This window comes from Bos indicus, chromosome 21, assembly GCF_029378745.1.
Source record: "Bos indicus isolate NIAB-ARS_2022 breed Sahiwal x Tharparkar chromosome 21, NIAB-ARS_B.indTharparkar_mat_pri_1.0, whole genome shotgun sequence".
In the NCBI taxonomy this organism is placed as follows: Eukaryota; Metazoa; Chordata; class Mammalia; order Artiodactyla; family Bovidae; genus Bos; species Bos indicus.
The window spans coordinates 20,141,999-20,154,942 of record NC_091780.1 but is presented as its reverse complement, the minus strand read 5'-3'; the positions used below and the strand labels follow the sequence as shown (position 1 = coordinate 20,154,942).

The window sequence follows — 12,944 nt, the reverse complement described above, 5'->3', positions numbered from 1 at the left end:
CTGCTCTGAGACAGGCTCCAATCCCTATATATCCACTCCACCCCCAAAGCCAGACACACGCACCAACTAAGGCACCCCCAAGGGGACAGACACACTTTGGCAATGAGGCCCCTCCGGAGGCCCAGGGTGTGAACAGCTGCACAGAGGGCTGTGTGCTGTGGAGTCAGCACGTTAGGAGGTGGGAGGGGGCTGTGGGCAGAGAAGGAAGGAGTCTCAGGTCCTGATGGATCAGAAGAAGGAGAATGGGGAGAGGTGGTCAGGACACAGGAGACAAGAAAACCAAGGATGACCCGATAAAGGACAAAAAGCAGAAAATGCAGGAAACATGGGAGCACCAAGAGAAAAAGGCAAAACAGGGTGTGGGGAAACACAAAACCCAGAAGGAGACAGAGCAGAAGGAGGGAAGGGAACAGAAAGGAGAGTGAGGACGGGTGAAAGGAGGGCGAGAGGGAGCTGTACTGGGACTTCCTAATGCTGTACTTACCCAGCCTTGCGAGATTCCACAGAAATAGAAGCTGGAAAAACAGCATAAGAAACTATGTTAATGATTATCTTTCATGTTTTTCTTAGAATAATAGCCTTGTTACAAGCCCCAAGGCCAGATGCAGAAGGGAGTATGACCGGGATCATGAAAGCACGGACCTTGGAACACCGGGTCAGCGCCAGGCATGAACGCTGCCTACGCACTTGCTGATTGTTCCCGAGACTGGCCCAGAAGGGAAAGGCCTGGGGTGAAAACAAGGAGATCTGGACTATGTCAGTATAGTCCATGACATTTAGGAGTATGTGCTTAAAACAGCACGTGTCTTGAGAAAGATAAGATCAAAGACAGTCTTGTAGTCTGCAATTTGGAATAAAAGCTGGACTCAGAGTGGACTCTGCACCTCAGTCCAATAGAGGCTGCAGGTCCCCTGACCCATTGCACCAGATTTGGTGTTCTGTCTTCATTCTCGAGGCTCGCTCCTGGACTGTTAAGGCAACAGTTGGCACCCAGCGTGGGGCTGGAGCAGAAGACCTCTCTACGAGTGCAAGTGAAACTGCAGGACGCAGAACCTGGGACGATGGAGCGGCCTCTGAAAATCTCCACTGGTAAGTCTTTCAGGCATTTAATCGGGGTTAAAATGGGAAATGTTGAGAGTGCAGAACACTACTGCCCATATATTTGTTTATTAAGACAGCTCTTGAAAGTGGGAGGAGTTTCTATTAGTGAAGGGCAATTATTAGAATTGTTACAAGCAGTGGATAAATACTGCTGCTGGTTCCCATCAATAGGGACCTTAGTTTTAAAAGCCTGGGAAAAGATTGGAGCTGAGTTAAAGAAAGAATATGCGAAAGGAACTCCGCTCCCTGTTTCTATTTGGAGTACGTGGGCATTAATTAAGTCAGTACTGGAACTTTTACAGACTTCTGATTCTTCTGATGAAAGTGATGATGACTCTTTTGAAAAGCCTCAAAGTCCAGAGTATGTGAAGCCAGAGGGAAAGGGCAAGCCATCTGCAAAACCCGCTCCCTCAGCTCCCAAGGAGGGTGATGAGGGATTTTTTTCTCCACCTCCTTCCCACTGTTCTCCATCCCTACCACCTGCTTTTGCAGGAAACATTTTCAGTCAAGAGTCTATGCCCACTCCTCGCCTTTCATCCATACAGAAAGGAATTTTACAAGCACAACGGGAAGGAGATTTAGAGGCTTTTTGTACTACCTCTCCTATGACTATTCATGAGAGTATAGCTCTTGGTGTTGATCCTAACAACCCTAATGGAGTCTATGAGGCTGTTCGTGAGCCTTTTCCTTTTAAAATCCTAAAGGAATTAAAACAAGCAATACAAAATTATGGTGTAAATTCCCCGTTCACGGTAGAAATAGTTCAGAGTGTGGCAGAGGGCAATCGCCTCATTCCAGCAGATTGGTTGGCATTAGCAAAAACAGTCTTGACCCCAGGGGAGTTTCGTCAGTTCAGAACTTGGTGGCAGGATCATGCTGAGACTCTGGCTGCACACAATCAGACTCATAATATCCCTATTTCCTTGGAACAACTTATGGGGATAGGTCCATGGGGGAGAGTGCAAGATCAAATACGTATGAATGATCAAGCCATAAAACAATTGCGAAGCTGTTGCTTGAGGGCCTGGGAGAAAATAGAGTCAATAAGCCAGACTTCTGTTTCCTTTCAAAAAGTTGTCCAGGGGCCTAAGGAGCCCTATACTGAATTTATTGCCCAATTACAAGAGGCAATTTCCCAGCAAGTCACAGATGCCAAGGCAGCAGACATCTTATTACAATTGTTGGCTTACGATAATGCTAACATTGATTGCAAAAAAGTAATGAACGCTTTCAAAGGAAAAGCTAGTTTAAATGATTATGTTAAGCTATGCCAGGGAGTGGGAACCGAATCCTTTAAAGGGGATTTATTAGCTCAAGCTATGGCTAGATTACAACTTCCTAAATTCCCCAGCACTTGTTTTAATTGTGGGAAACCTGGACATACTAGGGTTGAATGTAAGTTCAAAAAAGGGAACTTTCAAAAAGGTAATTCACAAAAGGGGAATGTCCCCAGCCTCTGCCCAAAATGTAAAAAAGGAAATCATTGGGCAAATCAATGTCGTTCTAAATTTCATAAGGATGGCACCCCCCTTTTGGGAAACGGCTCCCAGGGCAAGCTCCCAGCCCCATCAAACAAGGGAGCCTGTCCTGTTCAGACTCCACAGGTGTCTTCCCCAACTACTCCTGCCAGCAACAATAACGGTCAGAATTGTGGTGACCCAAGGACGAAAGAGCAGATGAAACCAAGGAGGGTCTTGCAATGCAGGAATGGAAAAACCAGACCCTTGTCGTCTTTCCCTCCCCCTTCTTGTAACTATTAATGGATTTCAAGTCCTCCTGAGCAGTATAACCTGTCTCCCCTCCTACCCATAGGAGGAAGGTATTTGCCTTACTCTTCCCTCCACCCAATATACATGCCTCATCCAATCAGCAAATGACCCACAAGACCCCTATCCCGCTCCTGTACTCCGGTTAAAAAGTGGACTAAAGACCCCTGTTCAATGTTGGTTCTCCCTTGAGCTGGCCCAGTGTTCTAACAGTGTCTCCCATTCTAATAAACTTTATTTCCCTCTCATTCTGTCTTATGTCTGGAAATTCTTTTCCCACCAGCACCTAGACCACAACATTTTTGGTGGCCTATATGGGGACTTGGGGTCTCTTCCCCACCTCCTCACTTCTCCTTTCTCATAGGGACCCTCTGCAAACAGGCAAGTGCTGTGGAAGCAACTGAGGAACTCTGGCCAGGGTTATCCTCTGGTGTGTTCCAAGGACCCCACAGCTCACTGAGCCCCAGTAGCTGCCACCCAAATGGGAAGGGTCTCTCCTTCGTCTTCTTTCCAACTGAGGACTAGGCCAACCAATGTTGTGTGGGCACGGCTCAGGCTCTTAAAGGCCATTAGGGTGCCTGCCACATGAAGACTCCCGTGAGCCGGTCCACTAGGAGGGTCGCAGAGCGGATCAGGCCACAAGGGCATCCGCCCCCAGGAAGACAACTTCCGTGCACCGTGTCAGGCACATAGTGGTTGAAGCAAAGCAGGGACAGACCATTGTCCCCTGGCCACCGCCTCCCCCGTAGCATTGTAAGGTGGATTCCTCAGCCTTCTCGCCTGTCACTTTCACTTCTTTCCCTTTCGGTCCGGATTGATTTACAGGAGCCTCGGTGTTGCCTCTGAGCCATCCCAAGAGCGCCTTCCATGTTTCAGGCAATCGCCCAATGGTGAGTCACCCAGCTGCTCCCAGGGATCTCTGTCTTTCTCTGCCCAGGTCACATGATGCCTTAGCTGCACAGTTCTCAGAGGTCACCTCTCACTGTTGTACGCGACTGTTGGGACGGTCGGCTATTTTTGTGCCAAGAGTTGCACCGAGACGTCACTGAGACAAAAAAGGGACAACTTTTTGCCGTCGGTGACTCTCAGTATCCCCGTTCTATGGTGTATAGGCTAAGGATGGGTTCTGGTATGTCTTGGGAGCCTTTCTCAGACTCACCCCTTGGCTACATTCTCAGAAACTAGAAAATTTTGACCCTGCAAAAGGCCTGCCCCAATACAAACTGGGGGACCCCCCAAAATGGCCTCTGAATGGCACACTAGCTTTTGCCAAAAGCAGAGAAAGGATTCAGAATTTCCTTATGTTCAGTCCTTCATGGCCCTCAGTTAGAATATGGATTTGAGGGACTCATGCCGCATGTGTCTTTCTGTTGCCTCCCTATCTCCTGTCCCCTGCTGTGTCTCTCTCCATTAGATTTCCTAGACAACCCCTACTCGACCTTTCACATCCACATGATCTCTAGGAAAGAATTCTGAGGTTCCCTTTGGTCCAGGTCTTTCTCCTATATTCAAAAGCCTGAAGGATCAAAACTGTCCTCTATGCTTATCTCTCAGATGGGGAGAGAACCAAGTTCCCCCCACTCCTAAACATCCTGAAGAGTTCCCTGCTAACTACTGTTTCTCAGGGTGGGGAAGGATCAAGCTTCCCTCACTCCTGCAAATTTCCTTAACCCTTCAGATTCTTCTGATGGGACAAAGACCTCACTTCCCACCAGAGGGACAATCCAAGAATTTTATCAACTGATCTGTCCCTCATATCATAGTCAATTTGAGCATAGTTGGTCTATAATTTAGGTGTAAAACTATGACTACAGAAAGGAAAGATGACTTTTTGACACAGGATGGCCATGATATTCTTTAGACTCCAGAGAAAACTGGTTAAAACAAAAATTTTTTTTCTTGGAAACTGCAAAACCGGTTCTTTTTGCATGTGCAATTAGAAACAACTAGCTTGTTAGGGAATCCTCTTACACTGTTGGTGGGAATGCAAACTAGTACAACCACTATGGAGAACAGTGTGGAGATTCCTTAAAAAGCTGGAAATAGAACTGCCATATGACCCAGCAATCCCACTGCTGGGTATACACACCGAGGAAACCAGAATTGAAAGAGACACGTGTATCCCAATGTTCATTGCAGCACTGTTTATAATAGCCAGGACCTGGAAGCAACCTAGATGTCCATCAGCAGATGAATGGATAAGAAAGCTGTGGTACATATACACAATGGAGTATTACTCAGCCATTAAAAAGAATACATTTGCATCAGTTCTAATGAGGTGGATGAAACTGGAGCCTATTATACAGAGTGAAGTAAGCCAGAAAGAAAAACACCAATACAGTATACTAACGCATATATATAGACTTTAGAAAGATGGTAACGATGACCCTGTATGCGAGACAGCAAAAGAGACACAGATGTATAGAACAGTCTTTTGGACTCTGTGGGAGAGGGCAAGGGTGGGATGATTTGGGAGAATGGCATTGAAACATGTATAATGTCATATGTGAAACGAATCACCAGTCCAGGTTTGATGCATGATACAGGATGCTCGGGGCTGGTGCACTGGGATGACCCAGAGGGATGGTACGGGGAGGGAAGTGGGAGGGGGGTCCAGGATGGGGAATATGTGTACACCCATAGCGGATTCATGTTGATGTATGGCAAAACCAATACAATATGTAAAGTAACTAGCCTCCAATTAAAATAAATTTATATTAAAAAAATAAATAAAAAATAAAAAGTTATTCATCCCTAAAATAAATAAATAAATAAAAGCCCTGCCTAGGGAAAAGCTTGAAGTTAACTCTTTCTATGTCCCTGAAATACACAACCCACTTTGCCTGAGACCTCAGCCTTGGGCAAATTAGAACTTCAGCAAAAAATAGCAGTTGGGGGGGGAAGGTGGTTCAAAGAGACATTGTAAATCTCAGGCAGAAAACTATGAGATCTCTGTCTGTCTATCTGGATTTATGTGTGTCTCAGTGTGTGTCTTTTTTTTTTTTTCAATAATATTGCTGAAGTTGTGAGTTCTAATTTAATTGGCCTAAAGAAAAGTAAGTGCTTACAAATCAGACAATTCTAAATACAAGAGAAATTAACCTAACTGAATTTCAGATTCACGTGAATTGGGAAATATTCAATATTAAATATCTAGTATTAACATTTGTTTGCTAATCTAATATAGACATGTCTAAGAGTCATTAAGATTAAGCATATTTTCATTGTACCTAGGTTTATTATAAGTTAAATATTTTATATTGTTATATCTGTCACAGGTTTGTCGGCAAGGAAGGTACCTCAAGTGAAAAAACTTCAAAAAAATTGTAAACGAGATAAGAGCTTTTAGATAAACTCTATTAAGATTAAAAACGTCTGTCTAAAACAGTTTCTCTAGATTTTGGTAACCTGGATTTCTAGGGTTGTGCTGAACTAACAGAAGTTTATTGAACAGCTAGGTCATTTCCAAATAAAATAAGATTCTGAAACATTCATTACTGAATACTAATTTACAGAGAAACTAAAGATTTTGGACTATTAATAAATAATGTTTGATGCCATCCTGAGATGTTCGCTAGAATTTTTTTGAGAAATTATCACTGGTATGTGTGTTCACCAATCTATAGAATGCTAATATAAAGGTCAATTCTTGGTTGCTTAAGGAAAGCAGGATGTGTGTGTTCAATAGAGAAGGTATGAGGAATGAAGTTACACTTTATGAAGGGGAAGGAAGTAGGTCTGACTTACCATTGGCTGTTCCACGATGGGAGAACAAATGGGTACAGAGAGTGATAAGAAGGCTTTATGGAAAGTGGACCCCAAGGGAAGAGTTTTGTGTATAAATAAAAGTTTTCTTGAGATGTTGAACTGCCTTTGATAATGGATTTTAAGTTTCTTTGCCTCTAAAGTGATCTGTTCTATGTTTACCTTTGAAATCTTCTTTGTTACTTTGGCTAAGTGAATATATTATTTCACAATGATCTATATGATTCTATCTGACTGAGTGTTATAAACCCTTCTGATATTTATTGACAAAACTGCCTAAATAGCTTGACTTCTAGCTGACTTTGGGATGCTTCAGAGGGCCCCTGAGACATCCCAAAGAGCTCTTAAACTACCTGAGTTCATTTGACATGTTAAATTGCATGGGAAATATTGTTGGAGGAGTGACGAATCTTCTCAGGTTAAATTGTATGGTTGATGTTACTTATATAGATATCCTAGAAATTATGTGAAATTCATGAAAATCTGATATGTCCTGGTAAAATGTTGTCAGTTATAATTCTAGTTATCATGTTAAAGTGTTACAAGTCACAGCAATGACCAGGCTACTTTGTCAATTACAATTTAATTAGATTTTAAACATGCCTTGTGTGGTTTCACTCTCATGCCTTTAGAAAAATACTGCTAGTTCTTCAAGATGTATGGAAAAGACTTTTCTAAGATTAACTGATAAATTTTGTTTGTTTGCTACCTGATAAATTGGTAACAGACTGGAATTTAGTCTACTCTCTATGTTAAGAGAACAAAGTTTTCTTAGAATGAGTCTTTCAATAATAGATTATGAATTTCTTTGCCTTTGAGTGATTTATATTTGTTTTAAAAATCTTTTGTTACTTTAGTAAATAAGTGTTATTTAAGATTATGGTACATGTAAAAGCTCATTCTGCTTCTACAAAAAATAACGCCTCACTGTTAGACTTGTGCTATCCTAATGTCCTTAAAAAATGGCAACAGTCTACTCCTAAATTGGGGAATTAAAAATGGGTGAACAATAGCTGAAAATCAAAGAGTCAGGGCTATGGGAAATCCAAGACGGCCGCTTGGCTTTTCCCAGCTCCCTGACAAACCTCATTTTTATTTGATGGGTTAAAGCCTTCCCTGGCTACAGAGTTAATGCCTCCATAATGAAAAAATCACTGAACATTAAGTTTTGTAAATTGTTAAACTAAATTTCTAGTTTTGTTAATTAAGGTCTAGTGTTTGCTAAGACTCACTTCTGAGATAGTTCCTTGTTATGTTATATTGCTAAAAGATTTAATTTAATTATTAAAAAGGACACTCTAAGTTTGTTTCTAAGGCTTATCTCAGTAACCAATCTTCAGATAAAGGTCAGATGTTCCATAATGTACAACCAGGAGATTAACACCAGCCTATAGTCATTTAACAAATGAAGTCAGATGACCTGGGGTATACCAGGCTCTACCTAATGAAAGTTTTTGACTTATAATTCTTGCTTGCTGCTGCTGCTGCTGCTGCTAAGTCACTTCAGTCGTGTCCGACTCTGTGCAACCCCATAGACGGCAGCCCACCAGGCTCCCCCGTCCCTGGGATTCTCCAGGCAAGAACACTGGAGTGGGCTGCCATTTCCTTCTGCTTATGACTTTACTAATAACAGCTAGCTATAGCTATATTATTTTCTATGTCACTTGTTTCGGAGGATTATTTCTTACGTTAACAAATGTGTGACTGAGCCTGTGATACAATGCTGATATGCAGTTCCATATGAGATCAATGATTGTAATAATGTAACTCTAGATATGGGAAGAAGCAACAAGAGGGAATATTTTCCTGGACCAAGAGGCTAGTAAGACAGTGGTCCAGAGACTTGCTACTTGCAAGGCCTGGTCCAATAACAGCACACTGAGTGGCCTGTCAATGGAATATTCCCTAGACCTGGGAATGAGCCTTCCCAGCACCGTGGGACACAATGGCCATGAAATGGCCCCCAGACATGGTCAAATATGTGGCTGTGAAGGGGCCCTGCTGACCGGAAGTTAGTACTTGCCAGCTGCGTCTACAAAGATTACATCATGACCACTGCAAGCTGCTGACCTTCGATACTGCCTGAAAGGAGGTCAGGGTGGAGATCAGAAATAAGGCACTCTGTGCTCTGGGAAAAACCCAGAAGAACCGGCCTTCAGATAGTCAGATGTTTTCAGGTAAAGATTTTATGAGCCCAAATTCTTGCATCTTCTCATACCTAGAGAAACACTAACGTCACAAACCAATGTCTGGTCCTGGTTCCCCTGGTAGCCCCGGAGCAGCTTTTCTACTTCTATTAATCTTTGGGCCATATACCTTTAACTTCTTGTTAAGTTTGTTTCTTCCAGAATACAACAAATCTCCAAGTGGTAGGATGACAAGAATATTCCCTGACCAACACCCAGACAATGCTGAAACAAGCCACCTTATCATTCCATGGACTCTCATCTCCCTCCGTAAATGCACCTGACAGAGAGCAGACAAAGGGAACCCAGAGCCCCACGACGCCCCTGTACAGCCTGAAGAAGCCAGAGTGGTCATCGCCCCTTTTCCCCTGAGACTGGGTTCCCAAATGCCCGAGAAGGGAAATAAGTAGACAGATATGAGCAAGGTATCAAAAGAGGCCAAAGAATTAGCCCTAGAAATAAAGAGAGGGAGGAATATGGTGACCCAAGGACAAAAGAGCAGATAAAACCAAGGAGGGTCTTGCAATGCAGGAATGGAAAAACCAGACCCTTGTCATCCTTCCCTCCCCCTTCTTGTAACTATTAATGGATTTCAAGTCCTCCTGAGCTGCATAACCTGTCTCCCCTCTTACCCTATAGGGAGAAGGTATTTGCCTTACTCTTCCCTCCACCCAGTATACGTGCCTCATCCAATCAGCAAATGACCCACAAGACCCCTATCCCACTCCTTGTACCCTGGGTATAAAAGTGGACTAAAGACCCCTGTTCAATGTTGGTTCTCCCTTGAGCTGGCCCGCTGTTCTAACAGTGTCCCCCATTCTAATAAACTTTATTTCCCTCTCATTCTGTCTCATGTCTGGAAATTCTATTCCCCCCCACACCTAGACCAGGACAAGATTTACCATGCTGTGTCATGGAATTATCCCCAGCAACCCAATGAAACACAGCCCTTGATATAAGTAGTAGTCAGGATATTATTGTTACTCCTGGAGAGACACCAACTGTTATTTCAACAGGAATATTGGGACTGCTTCCACAGGGAACAGTTGAATTATTGTCAGGAAAATCAGGGCTGACTTCCCGGGGAGTTCAAATTCATACCGGAGTTATAGCCAGTGATTATGAAGGAGAATTGGAGGTTATGGCCTCTACTGCTCTTCCTGGAAGGTTTCTAAAGGGGATAGAATTGTTCAGCCTTTAATTCTACCTTATGTGGGTATAGGACATTCAGACAAAAAGCAGAGCTCTGGGGGATTTGGAAGCACAGGAAAGGCTGGTATTTTTCTCACTGAAAAAATTTTAGAATCCAGACCCACCTAACAAGTCAATATAAGTGGCAAAAACTTTCAAGGTTTAATAGATACTGGAGCTGATATTTCTATCATCAGCTCTCAACATTGGCCTAAAGTGTGGCTGACTAGGCCTGCTCCAATATCTATTGTAGGTCCGGGACAGGCACAGGGGCTAAAGCAGAGTGCTATGGTATTGTCTTGTTCAGGGCCTGATAAACAAGCAGCCACTATCTAACCTTATATTACTGATATACCTGGCAATCTATGGGGTCATGGTCTCTTGCAACAATGACATGCTGAGATACATATTCCTTCAAATCAATATAGCGAGGCCAGTCACCGAATTATGTTCAGTCAAGGTTATATACCAGGATTGGGACTGGGCACAAATCAACAAGGAAGATTTATCCTTTGACTACTCAAGATTTCAAACCGCCCCCTTTTCATTAGTGGCCACTGCTGATATTAATCTTCCTCCACCCACACCTATACCTCTTAATTGGAAAACTGATCAACCTGTGTAGATAGAGCAGTGGCCTCCAAAATAAGAAAAATTGGAGGCTTTACATGAATTAGTTAATGAACAGCTTAGCAAGGGACATATTATTGAGTCCTTTAGCCCTTGGAATTCTCTGGTGTTATACAAAAGAAATCTGGTGAATGGAGAACGCTTACTGATCTGAGAGCTGTTAAGGCTATTATTGTTCCGATGGGTGCTTTGCAGCCTCGCCTCCCTAATCCTAGTATGATTCCAAGAAATTGGCATTTGTTTGTTATTTTTATTATTATTGATTGTTTTTTCACTAGTCCTTGACACCCTGATGATCAACATAGATCTGCCTTTTCAGTTCCTTCCATTAATTTAAAGGAGCCACATAAAAGATTTTAATAGTCTGTATTATCTCAGGGTATGCTTAACAGCCCCCTATTTGTCAACATTTTGTAACCAAGGCTTTACACCCAGTGTGACAACAGTTCCCTCATGCATATATCAGGATATATTATGTGCCTTACCTGAAGTTGATAGCCTAAAGGAATTGTTTTTAAAGCTAAAGGAATGCTTGGAGTGTGCTGGCTTGTATATAGCTTCTGATAAATTACAATACACTGAACCTTTTCAGTACTTAGGAAATATAGTCACGCATACTACAATCAAACCACAAAAGGTGCAAATACGCAGAGACTCAACTAAAACTCTAAATGACTTACAAAAATTACTAGAAGATATTAACTAGATTCGACCTAAGTTAGGGATTCCAACTTATTCTTTATCCCATTTATTCTATTAAGAGGGAATCCAGAGCTTAATAGCTCCCGAGAGCTAACTCCTGAGGCTGAGAAAGAACTATCAATTATAGAACAAGCTGTACAAAAATGCCAAATAGACAGAATAGACCCTTTGGCGCCTCTCCAGTTGTTATCTTCCCTACCCCTCATTCCCCTACTAGGTTGATTATGCTAACTCCTTTAATAGTTGAATGGATATTCATAGCTAATTCACAAACAAAATCTATTACCCCTTATTTAGATATGATAGCCACTATAATTCTCAAAGGAAGAGGGCATGTTCAATAGCTTACTGGACATGATTCCTGCCTTATTTGCACTGCACTAACTTCCAAAGAATTAAAATATTCTCTTCACAATTCATTATCTTGGCAACTTGCTTTAGCTGACTATGTTGGGCAAATCGACAGACACTGTCCTGATTTACCTATCTTATAGTTTTTAAAATAAACAAGATGGATTTTGTCTAGAATTACTAGTGTTGACCCCATTCCCTCAGCTCCTCCTATTTTTACAGATGGCACTAGCTGAGGTAAAACAGGATATACAAGCACGTTTATGCTAGTTATTTAAACACCTGGATATTCTACGCAACGAGCAGAAATTCTAGCTATTAATCACACATTACAAAATATTCCCCAAACAAGTAACATCTTATCTGATTCTCAATAGTCTGTACATGTTACTAAACATATAGAAATAGCAACTATTAAGGATACTATCCCATCCACATTGTATACACTTTTTACAAATTTACAAAAGGTGATTAGATACCAACAGTCTCCATTCTACATTACTCATACTCCAGCTCATACTGATTTACCAGGGCCTTTAACAGAGTTCAGTTCAGTCGCTCAGTTGTCTCTGACTCTTTGCAACCTCATGGACTGCAGCATGCCAGGCCTCCCTATCCAAGGCTTCCCTATCCATTACCAACTTCCGGAGTTTACTCAAACTCATTTCCATTGAGTCGGAGATGCCATCCAATAATCTCAGAGATGACCAAGCCAATGCCCTTTTATTTCCAGAATTTATAGAAGCATCAGCCCTTCATGATCTGTCACATTGTAATTAAAATATTTAAAAACCAAGTTTCATATCCCTTGGGCTCAAGCTAAACAGATTGTATGGCCTTATCCTACATGCCAGATGGTTGTGATAACCACATCTCCAACAGAAGCCTTGGGAGTTAATCCCCGTGGCCTGAAGCCAAATCAGATCTGGCAGATGGACATAACTCACATTCCACCCTTTGGAAAGCTTGCTTATGTACACGTCATAGTTGATACTAACTCTAAGTTTATCTGGGCAACTGCTTGCTCTGGGGAATCTACAAAACATGTTATTTCACATTTGCATAGTTGCTTTACTACTATGGGCCTCCCACAAAATATAAAAACAGACAATGGCCCGGCTTACACTAGTTCTACTTTTAGGGATTTTTAAAAAGGCTTGGTCTATAAAACATCATACATGAACTCCCTATAATCCCCAAGGACAAGATATTGTAAAATGAGCTAACAGATCTCTTAAAGAAATGCTACAAA

At 42.1% G+C, this 12,944-nt stretch overlaps 1 long non-coding RNA gene across 1 annotated transcript; it reads left to right on the top strand.

Moving 5' to 3' along the window:
- Positions 1 to 251: 251 nt before the first annotated feature.
- Positions 252 to 9,661, top strand: LOC139178176 (uncharacterized). The gene is made up of 2 exons (XR_011562562.1): positions 252 to 1,089; positions 3,693 to 9,661. It is a non-coding gene; the product is annotated as an uncharacterized lncRNA (long non-coding RNA).
- The last annotated feature ends 3,283 nt before the right edge of the window (positions 9,662 to 12,944 follow it).